This window comes from Dreissena polymorpha, chromosome 3 (assembly GCF_020536995.1).
Source record: "Dreissena polymorpha isolate Duluth1 chromosome 3, UMN_Dpol_1.0, whole genome shotgun sequence".
Lineage (NCBI taxonomy): Eukaryota > Metazoa > Mollusca > Bivalvia > Myida > Dreissenidae > Dreissena > Dreissena polymorpha.
The window spans coordinates 62,359,817-62,379,720 of NC_068357.1; the positions used below are offsets into that span (position 1 = coordinate 62,359,817).

The 19,904-nt window shown below is 37.5% G+C and overlaps 1 long non-coding RNA gene across 2 annotated transcripts in view; it reads left to right on the plus strand.

Moving 5' to 3' along the window:
- Positions 1-4,815: 4,815 nt before the first annotated feature.
- LOC127874440 (uncharacterized) overlaps positions 4,816-19,904 on the plus strand; it is a 15,944-nt gene continuing 855 nt past the window's right edge. The window contains exons 1-7 of one of the 2 annotated variants that reach the window (XR_008046918.1): positions 4,816-4,897; positions 5,179-5,503; positions 5,752-5,929; positions 10,466-10,719; positions 17,553-17,713; positions 17,971-18,257; positions 18,363-19,904. The exon at positions 18,363-19,904 is cut by the window's right edge and continues 855 nt beyond it. This is a non-coding gene — a long non-coding RNA (uncharacterized LOC127874440). Of the gene's footprint in view, positions 4,898-5,178; positions 5,504-5,751; positions 5,930-10,465; positions 10,720-17,552; positions 17,714-17,970 lie in introns of both variants that reach the window. The other variant, XR_008046917.1, reaches the window with a different exon arrangement.

Below are 19,904 nucleotides of genomic sequence, written 5' to 3' on the forward strand. Positions count from 1 at the left end.
AGTCGGTATTGCAATAACCACAAATGAAGGGTTTCAAACATGGAAAGAAAATTAAACTGTCATAAAGAAGCACCAACAAAGCCGAGTATTAAAACTTGATCATTGTCGTTAAAACGCTTTAACAAAGATATGCAATGGGGCTCACTATTGATGTCAAATTTAACAGTAATGTCTTACGCGAAATCCGTCTTCGACGTCGCTATTGAACACGCAAGGGGTAATGCGTGTGCGATACTGCTTTCGAATAGATAATCCGACTTGGTCATAATCGGAATCAGTAGTTGCAGTAAGTGAAATTGTTTTTGTAGACCTTGTGAAACCCCTGACCGTTTGTATAGTGCAGGCTTGTTCTGATCCCAGTTCATTGTTGCTTTTGACCGTCCTAAAATGAAACCCGCTTCTTATCTTTGTATTAGTCCATTTAACATTTGCGCACATTTAGTGAGTACATGATAACAAGAGCAATGCACTGACTACGATGGCGCTTTTGGTAATTCGAACACCCTTTGAAAGAAGTCAGCAGAATCAGCAAATCAGCAGAATCCCCTGTGGTACACTTCTTACCTTTGGTGTCGTTATGTTTAAAAAGAGCGAATTCCGACACCCCCGACGATATCCACTCAGGTAAAGATACAAATAATGAAGATGCACACTAACGAGCACGTTCTGGCCCCGTGTTCACAAAACATTTTTTTCAATAGAAAATCGATTTTGATTGTCATTAAAAATGGATTTCCAATGTAGTTTATAGGCAAAAATGAAAATCGATATCAGTTAAAATCGATTTTCGATTGCAAAATCGTTTTGTGAACACTGGGCCTGGTAAAGGCGTAACGTAAGTAAAACCTGTTGAATATAAATACACTGACGCATATGATGCTGAACATGCATAAACATGAGATCAAATTTATCACCGACAACGTGAGAAGGAGAAAGAAATCTGTCGATTTGTGTTTCTTCGCATTGAAATACTTGATTGCGAAACTGTTACTGTCAGTTACTGACAAGCATGTAATGAACACCAAGCAAATACTACACGGTCTTCGCCTTATTGAAAACAATGATGAATGAATGAACTGACTGTTCCTTATAGTTGCTTTCATTCATCATTGTTGTCTGCAACAATTACGTTCCCTCAGGTTTTAAACGTGCATGAAGGGTGTCTAGTTTCAAAATGATGTTTCATTCCTGCTTCTAACCCTGTATTATACGCAGTTATATCTGTATAATAAAAAAAATACTCATTGAGGCCTAAGACGCGAATTTACTTAAACAAAAACACACAGCGAAACATAGCTGTCCTACTGCAAAATATAAAAGCATGAAATAGTTGTCGAAGAATATCTTGTCGACTATTTTGATATATGTTCCGTATTCGCAATGGCCATCAATGAAAACTGACCGAGATGTTAAACCCCACAGAACTTCCCGTTTCCTGTTGATGTGTGTACGTTAAGATATGCATAATACACGTTCAAAGTCAGGTACACATGTTAACCAAAAAAAGACTGCCCATGTTAAAATAAACACACGTCTTATCAACACTTACTCATTTATTGAATCAATTATGGCAAGTATAATCGCAGATATATACAAATACATATACAAAACAATTTCGGCTGATTCAGCACGAAATGATCCTTATTATAGGACGAGGTCTAGTTGCAATAATTAAACTCCCAGCTACTGACCCTCCGGATTGCTGGTAGTTGCAACTCCTTAAGTTGTTTTTAATGTAACGTCAACGCCTGCAATCCAGGCGGCACTAACATTGGTAAAATGATCCAAATGAACTATTGTCTGGCATAAATAAGCACAAAAAGATCATATGTATATCCCTAATGCGAAAATTAAAATAATTAACGTGATATGGTGTGCTTGCAGAATAATGTTATTAAGTTTCAACACGTCAACTATTCAAGAAAACGTCTACTGTTTTACAATAATCTTTTCCGAGATATTCCAAATTTGAAAATGTGCAAATATATTGATTTATATTTTGAAATATGTAAGTTTTATAACTAACAAAATGAAAGAATATATTGCCGGCGATGTGTTTATACCATGTATCAATAAGCATACACCATTATCATTAGAATTTTCCCGTATTCAAATAACAATGTTAAACATTACAAACTTTCAACTGACATCATAACAACAGACTTTCGGGTGAAAAAATATTGCAGCGTATTATGTAACTTTCCATTGCTATAAGTGTCAATTAAAAACATTCTGTTTCGGTTTGATCACGCGTTTTATCAAGTTTTTGTTGGTATTTATCCACAAGAGACACGCAATTTGATGTCGATTGTAACATACTTTGTGTTTGTTACGATATATTATGTTGATTACACTCGATTTAATAGGCATACGTGGGACATATTTTTATTACATGGCTTTTGCCTTTGCGACGAAGAACTTTGAGCTTAACGTATATACAAGTTCATACATTCAAGCCAAACTAGGACGTGGTCATTTCTTAATGTAAAGGGAACAATTGTCAAACGTTTGGACAACGCCCAAAGACTCAAGTAGCAACACAGAAACACGCAAATAACATACTCATACAGGAATAAAGCTGTAGCATCCGCCTTTAAACGGTAAATTACACCGCACACTGTGTTGAAACCGGTAATAAGGAATAGCACGCGTGTTCCATATACTTCCTTTTGTGGCGACCACTGAATAATGTATCTGCGGTCATGTCCGAAATGGAACAATGATAAGGGAGGCCTCGTTGAGTCGTATACAGTAGTTTGTTGTTTATGAAATTAATAAGAAAATGTCATTAGCGTGAAGTTAATATATGGTCTTCAAACAGTGAAAATTAAATGTATCTCAAATTGTCCGTTGATTAGAAACCGTTAGAATTATAAATATAGAATTAGAGCAACATAAATGATTGAACTAAACAATACAAGCTCACACAGCGGTAAGAACAAGCTCGATTAACTTTACAAAATGCCATGCCATGCCATTAATATGCGTTTCAATGGCATTGAATCCTGCAAGGAAAAGACCTCAACATATACATATCTACACAGTAGTATGATAGAGATGATTTGTTATTACAACTACTACCGCAGCAGGACGACACTCGAACAACGAAGCAGTACATAAAGCGTTTCAATCAAGTTTTAGTTAAACACGCAATTGTTTCAATGTGCGATCATCTTAACATACGTTTAACACTTTTTGCGTTAGCATGTTCGTTAGTCATTTGTACAAATAGTATGAATACGTGCACAAGTTGAGTGTCGTATGTGATGCCGTACTATAAGAGAGGCGGACCCACGAGTGTTGGAAAAAGTTGATGTAACAGTGATATTTCTCTACATATGTCCACCTATTAAAAGCAAGAACACTTTTCTTTCTATATGGCTTATCAAGCATAGTACCTCACTTAATATTCAAAATGAATGTAAGTTGTATAGTTTTTAATTAATGCATAAAGTGTCACAGTACATGCAATGAAGCAAATACATGTTAAAAAGATACATGTTACTTTATCAAAATGATAGCAGTTTGGGGTAAAAATTAGTAGAAGACAACACTCAATCTAATTAAATCATATTTCTGTAATTGATTGTGCAAAATCATAGTCTTAATGAAATGTTCGATCGTGTGACGTCTGGATCATGACGTTCCACAAACAGGTGTAATCCAAACACATTCTTATTTCTGTAAAGTCTAGTTGAAAATTGATTGCATGACACTTGTCAGTGTTAATTATTTTGACGAAATAAATTTGCGTAAATAATAACTAATCAACCTTGTGAATGGATTGTTTAGCAACTATGTTGTCGAAACTTATATATTTATCAATAAAAAAAGTTTTACGTTAGTTTTTTTCATTGCTTTGGCATATGCCTTCAAACTCGCATTAGTGTATTTGTCCTATATTTAGTGTTATCTGATAATAAGGCTCGACATTTTAGTTTAAATCGTCAGCAAAACGAGGAAGTCTCACTTGAGGAATAGTTGGCAATCATGGAAGGCCTTATAGCGATTCTTGTGATAACCACAATAGTAGCAGGCAAGTAAAAGTGTATTTATATGCAGTTTATCGATGACTTGAATTATAATTTATATAAATGTAATAAATTATTAATTAGTAATATTCACATTAGTGTAAGTGTCATTCAAATTATAATAATACATGCTATAATAATGATAATAATAATAATAATAATTAATAATTATAATTATAATAATAGTAAAAATAATAGTAATAATAATAATAATTGTAGCAGTAGTAGTAGAAGAAGTAGCAAAAGTAGTAGTAGAAGTAGAAGTAGTAGTAGTAGTAGTTGTAGTAGTAGTAGTAGTAGTAGTAGTAGTAGTAGTAGTAGTAGTAGTAGTAGTAGTAGTAGTAGTAGTAGTAGAAGTTGTAGTAGTAGTAGTAGTAGTTGTAGTAGGAGTAGTAGTAGTAGTAGTAGTAGTAGTAGTAGTAGTAGTAGTAGTAGTAGTAGTAGTAGTAGTAGTAGTAGTAGTAGTAGTAGTAGTAGTAGTAGTAGTAGTAGTTGTAGTAGTTGTAGTAGTAGTAGTAGTAGTATTAGTACTAGTAGTACTAGTAGAAGTAGTAGTAGTAGTAGAAATAGTAGTAGTAGTAGTAGTAGTAGTAGTAGTAGTAGTAGTAGTAGTAGTAGTAGTAGTAGTAGTAGTAGTAGTAGTAGTAGTAGTAGTAGTAGTAGTAGTAGTAGTAGAAGTAGTAGTAGTAGTAGTAGTAGTAGTAGAAGAAGAAATGTTAAACGTGTTAGTTTGATTAGCATAATTGGTGTTATAATAATTTTCTTATAATTGTATATTAGTTCACGGCAAATTCGACCCCATAGCATGTACGGTCTATCAAGGCACGGCTTCATACTCGGCAGCGACAACGATACCATTTGCAGACGTACGTTTCTAAATGTTTAACAGTTCAACTGTTCTGCGTGTAGGGTCAAATAAGTAGAAACCATTCATTGTTGATGTTCAATTGTACGGCTTTTGAGTCCAGCTATTTTGGAATAAAACAGATAATATGTGTGCAATGTGCTGATAAATGTTGTAATGGGATTAAATAATCCGTTATGACATTACGTGTTTTCCGTATTTTAATACACATGATCCCTTGTCGGAATTATATCATATCATAGCTTACAGAACGACATTACTCATAGTTGTCGTGTATTCCAGACAATTACCGTGCACAACCCGGCTACAAATATTAGCAAAGGGATTTTTACGTGTAAGAGAGATGGCACGTATAAGTTCCATGCATTTGCGTACAGCCAGTCGGGAGAGCATTTCTTCTTGGAGATGTATCTCAACAACACACTCCTTGCTTCACTTTATGGACACATGAATAGCGAATATGTAGATGCTGGTAACACTGTGATTGTACAATTAAATGTGGGAGACACCGTTTAAGTTAAAACCAAGGGAACATTTACGGTTTCGCTGTACAGCTATTACAAAGAAAATACATTCACTGGAGTGGAACTTGGATCTCAATTTCTTTGTACGTTCATTTCACTTTCATGCATAACAGTAGTTTCATCATTTGAATTTTAGAGCATTCATTTTAGTATAAATATGGCTGAGCGATGTATATACTGAATATCTTGTTCTAACATGGATGTTCATTATTTATGTGAAGAAATGCATATTGTTGTGTGAAACGGGATTCATTAACTAATTGTACTTGTAAAACAAGCATAAAGTTGAATATGTTTCCAAACCATATTTATATTTTAAAACATCACTCAGATTCCGAAGAACACGGTGCAATTGCATTCTCAGCTACATCAAGTCACAACCAGAATGTCTTGGAAAACACGACTGTTAAATACCATACCAAACTGGTCGATGACGGCGACTCGTTGAATCTTTCTTCTGGCGTATTCACCGCACAGTCAAGTGGATACTACATGTTTCATTTTTTCAGGTTAGTATATATGTGTGGCGTAACGGGTATTTAGATTTATTACAAAAGTTAGCAAAGTTACGATTGTTTTTATTTCGACTTGCTGGATTAAATAACGGAAATAAATCGTTTGATAAAATGTTAAAACCATCAGTTAAAGCCATCGAAACATTTATAAATACGGACATAAAAGCGATAAATTTGACGACAGTTTTTACATAAAAGTATGTTAATGATTTTTTAAAATTGACATCAATTAAGTGAATAGGTTTTGACTTCAAACACAAAAAGTACATTTTTACATAATAATTCGGTAATGATTATTAAAGAATATTATGCAAAGCATACATTTGATGAGGATCACAAAGAATAATATCTAGTAGCAACATAGGTTTGTGGATTTTTAGCATACATGAGGGCTATGTTTTATATACTGTAGTTCAAGTATATTCTAATGATAACTTTTTTCGAAATATTTAGAATTTTTGCGAACTTTGAAATTGCATTGTATGATTAACTTGTATTCAATTTCATAACACAAAATTCGATATCATGGGCAATATTTTAGTGTAGTCAGCTTAATCTATGTCGGTGATGTGAATTATGTTGTGAAATCGGTCTGAAATACACATGGCGTTATTAATTTAACGAACTGCGCTACATATTCCTTAACAAACATAACTATCCAATAGTGGTTCGTAAAATATATTTTAAATAACTGCCGTGGACAAGAGCCCACTATACGAATTATTCAATTTATTAATAAAGTCATAATTTTCATAATATTAATATCAGAATAAATGCACTGCGTTACATTATGACAACTAAAGTTTGATCTTTCTCTTGCTATGTAATACCCAACGGCAACAATTATAACTGAAACTGCAAAGTGATGTTGTATCTTGTCACGGAGCCTTATGTGTGCAATACTATCTGAAATAACATACGATGTATCCATTCGATACGTTAACGGCATGACATATCTCATTGAAGGGAAGTGCAGTGTATAAGAGCAGTGACGCTTATCTTTATATTTAAGAGGTACTGTCCTATATAGTATGTGTCCGGGCAAATCATAAAAACTAAACGAAAAATAGGAGACTTAATAGATACATAATTCTCAATACTAGAAGATGCAGTGCAAACAAGCCATAACTCTTGCCTACAGTTTCTCAGAGTAAGTGTCCTTTGGTTATTTGTGTTCTTCATTTTTATCGTTGACATGTCTTAAACACGTTTAAAGATTAAAACTCAAAATTGTATTGTTTAGAACTTTTTGACCCATAAAGGATGAGCTCCGGATAAATAAAACAGATTTCCCGTCTAAATCAAAAACATAAAACCTTTATTTGAACATTCTGGAAAGCGGAAAACGAGGAGCTTTTAGGCAAAAATATGTCAGTTCTTGTGTTGATAAGGCGGTTATAAATATATAAAAAGAAATGTTAATATCTTTAAATGTATACATTTATGATTTTAAATGTATTATGCAGATGCCGTAATTATATTTCGTTTCATCTTTACCGTGGTATCACAGTTAGTACCCTCATACTCGTAATATTGTGTGTTCGGGTTCGAGCGCCGGTTTGAGCTCTATCCATGTAAGCTATGGATCCCTGAATTGAGCCCCTGTCTGAGCACTTGCCTTGTAAGAGACTGGGTTCAGGGTTCCATCCCTTGTCTGAGCACTAACAACGTAAGCGTCGGATCCCTGTTTCGAGTCCCTACGCGCTCGCTTCACAAGAGAGTGGTCCATGGTGTTTGGATTCTTACCCGGGACCCTTCTTGTAAAGGACGATTGCTCTGACTGGGGTTCGATCCCGGGAACAATCGCTTACGATGAGAGTGCTACATGCCGAAGTTTTCGACGGTCCCGGGTTCGAATCCTGGTATGGGCACTTGTCCTTAAAGCTAATTATGAGTTTTCGACGGTCCCGGGGTTCGAATCACGGTACGAGCACTAGCCCTGAAAGCGTTGGGTCTCTGGATCGAGCCTCGGTTTGAAGATTAACCCTATAGCAACGGCTTGAATTCCGATATAAAAATTTGTATCAACAGTGACAGGACCCGGGTTCGAGACACAGTCTGAGTACTAGCCCTGACAGCTATGGATCCCGGGTTCAAACCTGTGTCTTACCACTTGTCCGGTAAGGGAAGGATCCCGGTTGCGAACCTTAGTCTGAGCGTTCGCACCGAAAGCTATGGGTTAACACAGGGACTGTGTATGTTAACCAAACAGCCGTCGCTAACATACCATACTGAGCAGACACTTTCTAAGCGACGTTTGCCGAAATGAGCACAAGCTCCGTAAGCAACATTTCCTGGTTTCGAGTCCCGGAATAACCTTGCCTGGCAAGCGATGGGTGTTCGGGTACAAGCGCCGGTCTGAGCACTAGCCATGTAAGCTATAAATCCCGCATTTTTCGGGTCCGGCGTTAAGACGAGGACTGGGATCAGGGACCGTTCGCTTAAATGGTAAGTACTAAAACCGGATTTTAGTCCGGGGCCCGTAGCATGCAGGGTTAGTGCTCAGGCAGGGCCTCCAAACCGCGACCCGTTACGTAGGGTGCAAATGCTCAGACTGTGGTCCCAGTCGCTTACAGAAAAGTTCTTAGATTGGAGCTAAAATCCAAAGACCCATCGTTTAAAAAGGGAGCGATCAGGCCTGGATTTGAAACCGGAATCAGTCGCTTATGTGGCTAGTTTTCACACCAGGGTTCGAACCCTGAACCCAGTCGCTAACTTGTCGATTGCTCAAATAGGGGCTCAAATCTGGAATCCATGGCTTACATGGCAAGTGCTCATACATGGCTCGAACCGGGGATCTATTTCTTACTGGGATAGTGCTCAGACCGGCGCTCGAACCCGAGCACCTAGTAGTATAAGGGGTTCTAATTGTGATAAAACGGTAAAGATGAAACGGCCGATCTGATTGGTTAAACTTAAAGTAGTGGCCTCAACTAAGTTAGTTGGCCCTACAAGTTATTTAGTTGAGGCAACAACTAATAAGTTGTCGGAACAAGTTATGAAGTTATCGCCACAAGTTTCTAAGCTCTAGCCTTAACTTAATACGTTGTTCTCAAAAGTTATTAAGTTCAAGCAGTATCTTAATAAGTTACATGAACAAATTACTATGTTGAGGCCACAACTTAAGTTTTGGGAACAAGTTATGAAGTTGTGACCGTAAGTTACTAAGGTGAGGTCTCAACTTATAAATTGTGGAGACAACGTACTTGTTTCCACAAGTTATTTTAAAAGTTGTTTCCATAAGTTATTAAGTTCAAGCCACAACTTATGAAGTTGTTCTCTCAACTTTATAAGTTGTTCCCACAAGTTACTAAGTTGAGGCCACAATATAAATAAAATATTTGTGCCACCGTGTTAAACAGAAAATCACGTATTGCTTTGATATATCTAATGAAAACAGTGGAATAATGTATTCTATTGAAACTAAATATATTACAATAAGCTGTCCAATTTGCCGTAACATCACATAAATGCAATTATAAAAGACGAAGATACATTTTACAGCAGATTTATTAACTTCACGTCAAATTTCATACGAACATGCTCCATCATGACACATTTTTAAATATGTTAAAAATTATATTTATTTGATTTTGTGCAAGTAAAGTATAACAAAAATACGTCTCCTGAAAACTTGTGTTTTTGTTAGTTCGACATTTTAAATTGGGACCATAAATTTGTTTCTGGTGACGTCATCGTGTCATCGCTTCTAAATAATGTCATACGATCCTCTTTCACTGTTTTGGCTACATACATATGCCATCGGGTTTATATCGTTTAACTTTATTAACATTTTCTCTTTGACGGACATTTCTTGCTTGGTTTATTTTTAAGCAGTCACATAAACAACCAAACTATGTAATTTGGATCTTTTAAACCCGATATTTCTGCTTCTTCCTGTATTTGCACGATGATGATATGATATATTAACTATTTCATGCTATGTTCCAAAATATTTTTGTAAAAACAAGGGATGTAGTTGACACGTGTTCGTAATTTAATTTCATCATTCGTCTAGAAGTTGTAACTAAGTTGCTCTGGTGTCCTTCCTACTAATAAATTTTCAATGGTTATTAAAATGAATGCGTTTTAATTCCATTGTATTATTATTCAATTTGAGTTGCAATTCTATGAGGTTGAATTTTATTTACACTTATATGTATCATGCATATTGCTGTTCCAAGTGTGGGTTTGAAAGTTCTAAAACAGGTTTCAATCCCCAATGCTTTGTATTGACCGTTCCAAGGCAGTGACCCCAGCTTTATTCTTCTATATGCGTATGATGTTTCGTAATGTGTTGTTTTGTACTGTTTTGGCAATTGATCACATGCCTTAAATAAAGAGCCAACATAGTGCATATAACAAAAATGCAAAATTGCACCAGCAGCTGGAATTTCACTTATTTATATTTATATCTATTCGCAGCACTTACAGACAGCATGGTAAGGCTACTTAGATGGTTTTACTTAAAACGTTTCACTAAACGCAACGCTATAATAAATTAAATAACTTTTTTATAAATATTATCAGCACTTCGAGACAACACGAAGAACTTTGGTTAGATCTGAGACAGAACGGCGCATATGTTTGCTCAATTTACGGATTCACCGAGTTTGACTGGGCAAGCGCCGGTAACTCGGTTATCCTCCATTTGTCCAGTGGTGACAACGTTGGTGTCTACTCTAGACCCGGTCATGAAAGTCATCTGTTCGGTTCTGCTGACCATGTATTTACAACGTTTTCTGGAGCACAACTAGTATCGGATTTCGATTTAACAAACCCAGGTAAAAGTTAACCTGTTTAATGTTTTCCTTTGCCAATGTAATACGCAGTTAATTATTTAATGTTAACGTAAGGCTAACTTAGTCGTTGTCGGCTACAGTAGTACCTAAACGAATCTCTGGTAATCTTAAGAATATTTCAATACAAGGCCATACGCCGGGGTACTATTAAATGTATATTCCGTACCCCGGGTACTTTGCAGTATAATTAAGACAACCAGGGGAGGTTTAACTTGTCGTTTTCGGTACTAAAGTATGTATACTACACTGTACCCCGGTTATAGAAAATACGCAGTCGGGATACGTTTAAATATATGTTTCGTACCACGGTATGTTGTAGTGTACCTAAAGTAACCGGGATACTTTTTAGTAGTTCCCGTGTCGACAGTGACCAATTAAGATGGCATGTGATAAAAAAAAAAATATATATATATATATATATATAAGAGCCGTTTCACGACAAAACCTGCATAAGTGATATCAGTGATGACGTTGGGAAAATCCGACTTATTATGACTTCGTAACATGCGAGTTTACGCAATGCATTTACGTGGAGTTTAAATTATATTTGTGATTTACGGAGCGGTTTTAAGTGTTATTTTTTCTGTTGGATATCAATGGAGTTGGAGATAGAGGTAAACTTATGAACTTATTAAATAATTTTCTTTATAGATTTATTTATATAAACACCGATATTGATGCAAAACTCATTGTGAAAAAGTGATGATCATAACAATCGGGCCAATTTGTATGCAAAACATGGGTTTAAATCTGATCGCAATTTATGTGAAGAATTTTTTATAAAACACGGTCTCAAAAATAATCAAACAGCATTGACATGTTTAATATGCAATAATTTAACCACCATCCAATTGTTATTGAACTTATTTATATTGAAGTAAGCAAATTAAGCTTCGTCTCACGTTGAACTGCTTGAAACAATTTCAAAGTTGACTGTTGTTTGAAATTGCCTTTGTGATATGTTTGCGGTATTAAATGTTTTCTTCAAAATTAATCCTAAATTACATATGTTTTTATTTAAAATTAACGACAGAGGTTTGAAATATGTTATTTGTAGTAAAATGATTTTACTTAATTTCTTTGTCGCATTGTGTGAGGCGCAAAAACGTCAGCATCAATAGCTCAGATGGTAAGCTAGATTCGCAATACGCTGAAGAACATAGTTCGATTCCATTGTTTTGTATATTTTAAATAATTATTTTAAGTAAAAAAAAAATAAATGAAGTTAGTCTTTTAAAGAAAAGTAAATTGAAAAGATTTTTTTAATTTTAAGTTTCATGAATATTTCACAATTGATATGTCGTAATTTTTTCAGGAGATCGAAAGTCTATTTACTGAGCATTTTGGCATAAAACCATTATGCACGTCTGCATATTCTCAAGAACTGTCATCCGATGACGACAATGGCCAGGTAGAAGGTGCATGTAGCGCCGCAATGGAAACCCACATTGGGTCCTTCGTTTCTGGGCAGCCTGCGGAATCAAGCAGAGACTCCACTGAAGATGATGGAAGTGATGACTGTGATGCGTTTTCACAGGATGCGTTTTCATCCGACGTTTCCACGAATCTGACTGTGGTTTTGCTAAAAAATGCCACGAGAAATTTGATGCCTCCCAAATCAGAACGCACATCCTTGATATAAGGGAAATTACGAGGGAAGAAAAGGAAATGTACATTAAAGGCTGTTTGTCCGAAGGTCCAACAAATGACTCTACAAAGCGTGGGAAAAGAGAATGCGAATTCGTGGCAAATACACATTCCGCGGTCAGGAAATATGTGCATACACGTTCAGATTGATATTTGACACAGGACGCTGTGCATGAAAATCATTAAGGCATTGAACAAGACCGGTCCAGGACAACGCCGGCATGGAGCTACTCGAAGGAATCCAAAACATGCTCTGGTCATCACAGATGTCGAGCGTGTGGTCCAATTCATCTGCAACTATGCGAAATAATTCGGAATTCTTTAATCTGCAGCTCCGCGTGGGAGAGGCGATACGGCAACGATATACCTACACAGCGGTACAACAGACATGAACATTCATAAGCTGTACAAAGCAAGCTGTCACGAGGCTGGTGTGCGTTTCGTTGAAAAAAGCTCATTTCAGTCAATATTGAGTGCCTGCATCCCACATCTAAAGGTTGCATCCCCTAGAGACGATGTGTTCGAGACCTGCGAGAAGCTGCGAAAGCAAATTATGGATTCAGTATCGGAATAGGAAAAACAAGCTTCCACTGAAGAACTGCATAGTCACACTGTTTTTGCACAAAAAGAAAGAGACCTTTACAACAGTTTCATTAAAAAGGCAAAAGAAACTTCACATATATGTCCACTCAGCTGAACGATCAAACCGCTTCACATTTGATTTCGCGCAAAGTGTAGGTATTCCGCACCATGCACGACAGATGGGGTCATTAAATTTCGCATCGTTACGAAAAGTCCACATTTGTGGAATGAGCATTTATGAACAATCAGGTCAATTGAATTTTCTTAACTACGAAAATGAGAGCATCGGAGCAGATGGAGCTAATGCTAAGGGACCAAACGCTGTCATCTCGATGATAGACTACGTGCTCACCACCCTATGATGCGAAGACCTCTCGTGCACAATACACGCTGAAAATCCGGGTGAGCTAAATTTTCATTGTGATCTCTGCTTCAGATTAGATTGATGGCTCTATTTGAGCATTAAGAGGATTCACCACAAAGCAATATTTAAAAAGTAAAAGACACACTTACCTCTATTACAACTTTAATCCGATGCTTACAATAATAAAATAACAACGATATGCAATCCGTTTTCTGTTATTCTATCAGTTTATCTATATTTATTTTGAATCACACTTTTTGAAACGATTATAGCCAATGCTTACCACTGCCACCAAAAACACGATTTACAAAATCGAATGACTTGTCGGAGCGATTAAAAGAATTTCATCAAAGCTTCCAATTATGCACGACAAATGCACCATCCGAAATAAGTTTTTGTTTTCGTTCGATGCTTCACAAATATTTAATATAAATTGTCACGTCCGATAGCTAAAACTGGTGTTTTTTGTCACAGAAATTACGTCACAGAAATACGTCATAAATTGCGTACTCGATTGAATGAAAATAAAAGTACGGAAAGCTGTTTTTGTAATAAATTCTATACAAAGAACAAAACAAAGATAGCAAAACAAAGTAAGATATATTTATATTATTGACGTTAATACACGGCTGAGCCGGGCCGGGCAGTGATAATCGGTCCACAGCCCAGTGGGCATCAAACGTTGTGCGAACGTTGCTGCAACGTAATATTTAGGTCGCAACGTCGGCAACCATTACTGAACGTTGCCACAACGTTGCATACAAAACATTACCCGGACGTTTCATCAAACGTTGCAGTTTGGTTGTCACAATGGTGTATATGAAAGTTTTCCCGACGTTTTTTTCCAACGTTGCTGCAACGTTGTATTTAGGTTGCATTCAAACGTTGGAGTTTGGTTGTCACAATGTTGTATATGAAAGTTTTTCCGACGTTTTTTTCCAACGTTGCTGCAACGTTGTATTTAGGTTGCATTCAAACGTTGCAGTTTGGTTGTCACAATGGTGTATATGAAAGTTTTCCTGACGTTTTTTTCCAAACGTTGCTGCAACGTTGTATTTAGGTTGCATTTAAAAGTAATATTTTTTAATTCTTTTTTTGAATAATATAAAAAAATAAACAAACTATTTACTGCCAACCGCTCTTTCGAGTATTATCGGCAGATATGCACACTGTCGAGTCCGTTTCCTAGAAAGAACCAGTACTTATTGTCTACAGAGGGGATAATAAAACGCTCCCCGAGTAGGAATCGTACTTTATAATAATACAGTTTATGCATTTGATTTGTAAATTTTAGAAATTCATTTTTTCTTAATTTTACAAATCAGTTGCTTAAACTTAACGATGCTAAAGATGAACTTTAACTCAAAATCTCCGGATAAAATATATTGTTTAAGTTGTTTATGCATTAAAATGTTAGAATCTAGTTTCAAAGTTTTAACCAAAAATATTAATAGACAACGTTTTTGTCTGTAATTTTTAACAGTCGCCGTGGTGTAGTGGATGAGGTATCCGCCTAGCGATCGGAAGTTGGTCGGTTCGCTTCCCACGCGGGCGCATTTTTTTATATCCGCCTAGCGATCGGAAGTTGGTGGGTTCGCTTCCCACGCGGGCGCGTTTTTTTTATATATTATTTTTTATTTATATATTTATATTTATTATATTTATATATTATATATATTTATATATTATATATATTTATATATTATATATATTTTTATATTATTTTCAATAGAATTTAAAAATGCTGCGTTTTAATGCGACCTAAATACAACGTTGCAGCAACGTTTGGAAAAAAAACGTTGGGAAAACTTTCTTTTAGACCATTGGTACAACCGAAACTGCAACGTTCGAATGCAACCTAAATACAACGTTGCAGCAACGTTGGATGCCCACTGGGAGGGAGCATAACGGCCCGAGGGAGATTTATTCATGAAACTTCCAGAAACCTTTTATTTCATCAAATGATGAACAAGTAACGCGAATTTAATTTTTTAATCGCGTTAAGAAAATGAAAACATCCCATTTATTTCCCATGGGATTTTTTCCAATGGGATTTTTTTTTCTAATGGGAATTTTTTTCGGTGGGATTTTTGTGTGTGATTTTTCACAGTTTCTTAAGCAACCATCATCATTATCATCATCATCATCATCATCATCATCATCATCATCATCATCATCATCATCATCATCATCATCATCATCATCAAAATAATAATTATTCCGATAAGAATAAATTATGTATATTTATGCCATTCAGCTGTTTCGTCGTCTATTTGTTTACATATCACGTTCGGAATCTTCGGTTTTCATTGTCAAAAATAATGACGGGTTTGATGCTTATCTTGTTTCATAGTAATAATTTACAGACCACATTCAAATCAGACGGTTCAGTTCACATCCGGCAACGAGCGTCTAAAACGTAAAATAACTTTCGTAGTCTTTTGCAATTTAATCGTTTGCAATCGGGTCCAAAAGATGCCAGGCAGAGGTCGCTGTCGCAAACGTCGAGCTCAGGAGGCATTGCCTCCCATTGAAGGTCCTTCAGATTCACAAAAATCGGGTAATCGTACAATTGATTTCCAAAGCATAATAGCTCAATCTGGTATTTTACCAGCGGTTAGCACGGCTGAGTGTGACTCGGTGGGTTACACTTCTCCACCATTGGATCATATTAAACACCCATCCATTCCACAGTCCGTCGTACAAAACAGACCTTTCATGCAACAACCCCTAATCGACAGTTCTGCCATTCCAAACACCGCTGCTTTACAGCAAGTCCGCCCTTCAAATGATGATTTAGCCATCCACGTACCAAACCAAATTAAACAACAAATAATGCATGGAGAGTATATTAATTTGGCAATCCTTCTAAAAGGGACATTTGAGCTGAATTCCCTTTGCTCGGGGGTTTGTCTGACCCTCAACTCAGAAAGCAGGTTTGAAACTAAACAATCCGAGTCCAAAGACAAGATCATGTCCATTAAAAAGTGGACCGATGCTTTTTTAATTTAATTTCGTCTATCTACTTGAAGGCCCATCCTGATAAAACATCGGAGTTAATACACTATGCATACACAATCCGTGAATGTGCAGTCCGCCAAGGCGGTACAGCATGGAGGACGTACGATGAACAATTTCGTCTCCGCCAAGCTCAGATCCCCGCATCTTGGGGCTGCATTAACAATGATCTGGGTTGGCGATGCATCTCGTTAAGGGAAACTCCCACTTGCACATCATATGCAAACCCCAGATACACCTGTAATGATTTTAACAAAGGCAGGTGCTCCTGACCAAATTGTAAGTTTGCTCTCCACTGCTCCAGTTGTGGTGCGTCACACGCAGAGCTGAACTGCCAGAATAATTTTCAAGCTCAAAATTCATCATCTCAAAGACAAGCTTTTGGAGCACAAACCAGCCACAACATTTCATCTCAACCCAAGTGCATCCTAACAACTCCTTTCGAGGCCGGGGCAGAGGCTTCCCCAGTCGACCAAACAGACATTGAACCTATTTCCACTTCCGACAACCTTTACTCACTAGCAAACTCTCCTATAAAACTCTGTCACAAGTATGATCAATCTGAATCAGAGTTCTTAATCAATGGCTTTAAGAATGGTTTCTCATTACATTACACGGGCCCTGGGATAGGGCGTGACTCAAAAAACCTGAAATCAGCAATCGGATAACCCCTCCTTTTGCTGGATAAGATTAATTACGAAATCTCTGTGGGTCGGGTAGCGGGCCCATTTACACATACACCATTTAAAAACCTCATTGTTAGCCCCCTTGGCTTGGTCCCTAAATCAACTCCAGGTAAATTCAGACTTATTCACCATTTGTCATTTCCGGAGGGAAGATCAATTAACGATTTCATTGATCCGACTTTAACTTCAGTTCATTATACAGAGTTTGATGCAGCAGTAGACATGATTCAACGGTTTGGACTGAATTGTTACCTATTTAAAATGGATTTAGAATCAGCATTTCGCTTGATACCCATCAGCCAAGCAGACTTTCATTTGTTGGGCTTTTCAGTTAATAATTTGTTCTACTATGATAAAGCTTTAGTTTTTGGTGCTTCTATTAGCTGTGCTATATTTGTACCTTTTGCTAAATTTCTACAGTTGTGCATCGCACAACGTTTCACCTCAGGGGACCTAATACAATACCTAGACGATTTTCTAGACGCTAACACATCTTAAACATCTTGCTTATTGCTTAGAAAACATGGCCACCTTCCGGTCGGTAACATCAAGTTTGGGCGTTCCTGTCGCGGAGCAAAAGACCGATGGCCTCACCACCGTCCTGACATTCTTGAGTTTGATCCTGGACTCCAACAAAATGGAAATGGAAATACGTATCCCCCAACCTAAACGACAACAAGTAAGAGAGAAAATAGAAGCCCTCGTGTCAAAACAAAAAGCATCCCTTAAAGAAATACAGTCTCTTATTGGCTCTTTGAACTTTTGTTGCCGTGCCATCCCATTAGAATGGCCTTTTTGTCGGCGCTTGATTGACAAAACCTGCGGGCTAACAAAGCCCCACCACCATTGTAGATTAACAAAAGAAATTCGCAAAGATTTATTAATGTGGCTCTAATTTTTCAAATACCACAACGGCATTTCTGTTTTTCACGCCAGGTTTTGGACCCCAAATGAGGAATCCCAACTTTACTCAGACAGTGCAGGTGCCATGGGCCTGGGCTTTGGTGCCTACTTTCATGGAAGATGGTGCCAAGACGCCTAGCCGTCAGCTTTGCTAGAAGAGGGCCTTCTACAAAACGTCACAGTGTTAGAAATGTTTCCCATGGAGGTCGCTATCTGTGTATGGGGTTATGATCTCTGTAATGAGATCTAATTGTGATAACGTTGTTGTTGTCCACATTCTGAACAAACTTTCAGCCAAGTCAGAACCTGTGATGACACCGGTACGCATATTTACCATGAGATGCCTACAAAATAATATACTCATTAAAGCCTCACATGTTCCTGGTACCCACAATAATATTTGCGATGCACTTTCTCGTTTTCAGATGACACGGTTCAGGTCGCTGGCGCCAAAAGCAGCAGACATACCGGACAACATTCAAAGTTTTATTTGGAATATCTTCACCAAAGAGGAACAGTATTTACAGTGGCAGGCACTTCCGTGAACACTCACGCAACATACACCACTAGTTTAAAGGCTTTTGATCATTCAGAACAACATATAATTTCTCCTTGACCTGGCCAGTAACAGATAAAGTCGTCATTTTGTTCATTACCTTTTGCTTTGAATCCGGTCTTACACCTAACACGATACTTACATATGTTACAGGTGTAAACTACTTTCAAAAAATAAAAAGTGGCCAATGCCTAATCGATATATTTATTGTTAAGGAAACACTGGAAGGCTGTCACAGGTCAAGAAATAAAGTCCCCGACACGAGGGATCACATTACAAGGCCTATCTTAAAGGCTATTCGCCAAGCAGCCCCCAACGCGTGCTATTACATTTACGAGTCAACTCTGTTTCAAGCTCTGTTCAGTGATGAATACTTTGGGTTATTCAGGGTTAGCGAATTAGTGGCAACTAACCCATGGTTACCAAACTCTGGATTGCAACATTAAGCAATAAAGGTAGACAATAATGCCCAGAAGCTTATTATTACTCTGGACGTTTTTAAAACCAATCAACGTGGCTCGCCCATACAGGTCAAAATCCCCTGCGAACCTTCCCCTCCTTGCCCGCTGGAGGCAATTCAACGTTATTTAGCTCACCGTCCAGCAGTGACGGGTCCTGGTAGACCTGTTACATGGTCAAAATTCAATGCTGTACTTCATAAGTGCCTTTACTTAACAGAGTTTTCCAGGTCACATTTCAGAACCCATAGTTTCCGCATCGGCAGGGCAACACACTTGGCAACACAGGGTATCACAACAAAGGCCATTATGGTTTTGGGCCGCTGGAAGTCTACTGCATATATATCTTACATTCGTTAGGTAATAACACACTCATGTATTCGTTTGTGGGAATTTCTATACCATTATCGTCTATTCCTTTTAAGATGTGTGAGTCATTTGCGACTCCATTCCATACTGGGCGTCGTAGCTCTATATCACTGGAAATGTGCCACGACTCACACACCAGGTTGCTTGGGATTGCTACAGGGGAGCAGGCTGGGGAGACCTGCGCAAGAACATAGAAATGGCCGTGTTGTTTAGCAACCCCCTTTAAGTCGCCGTTATTCATCTGGGCGGGAATGACCTCAATAAATCTTTGACATCATGCGTGCCGAGATCCGCTACCTCCGGGATGCTTGGCCTGAGGCAATCCTCATATGGGTCGACATCCTCGAACGGGGTGGCTGGGGTCGGCATGATGTACGTAAGACGAAGAGGGTCAACCGCTTCGGTCGGGTGGAGGTCTCGTCCACAGGCAAGTCGGATTGCTGGCGGCCAGACATCTCCACGGACGTACAGGGATTCTTCCGCCCAGATGGTGTACACCTAAAAACCATGGGCCTACATTTTTATATTGATGGTCTCACTGAGGTTATAAAGAAAATTCTGGTACAAAAAAAGTAAAGCTTTGG